Below are 405 nucleotides of genomic sequence, written 5' to 3' on the forward strand. Positions count from 1 at the left end.
GGGGAATTAGCTCAAGTGGTAGAGCGCTTGCTTAGCATGCAAGAGGTAGTGGGATCGATGCCCACATTCTCCATGCTTTATTATTTAGGTCTCCAAACCCGAGTCAGTGTCTGAGGGCAGGATACTGCTTTGGTTCAAGATATAGGAGCAGCAACAATACAGGGCTGGTGATGGCTCCCTCCTGGCATTCAGTGTAGCGTAGGTCTACCTTGTAATTAATTTTCTGTTTCTTCGAGGAGCTGTGAAACCAAGGGACGTATGCAATTGCTCTTTTCTCCCTGTTTCTGCCTGCATCTTGAATGTGAGACAATTGTGAAAAGTGCCACCTGGGTAAGTACAGCCCCGGCTTTCTGGTGAGAGGACTGAAACCAGGATGTGTCAGGTAACTAGAATGTGCCTGGACAG

General features: G+C 48.1%; 1 non-coding gene across 1 annotated transcript; it reads left to right on the plus strand.

The window, feature by feature from the left end:
- Positions 1 to 73, plus strand: TRNAA-AGC (transfer RNA alanine (anticodon AGC)). Its single transcript has one exon. It is a non-coding gene; the product is annotated as a tRNA-Ala (tRNA).
- Positions 74 to 405: the final 332 nt, after the last annotated feature.

This window comes from Chlorocebus sabaeus, chromosome 17 (genome assembly GCF_047675955.1).
Source record: "Chlorocebus sabaeus isolate Y175 chromosome 17, mChlSab1.0.hap1, whole genome shotgun sequence".
NCBI lineage: Eukaryota > Metazoa > Chordata > Mammalia > Primates > Cercopithecidae > Chlorocebus > Chlorocebus sabaeus.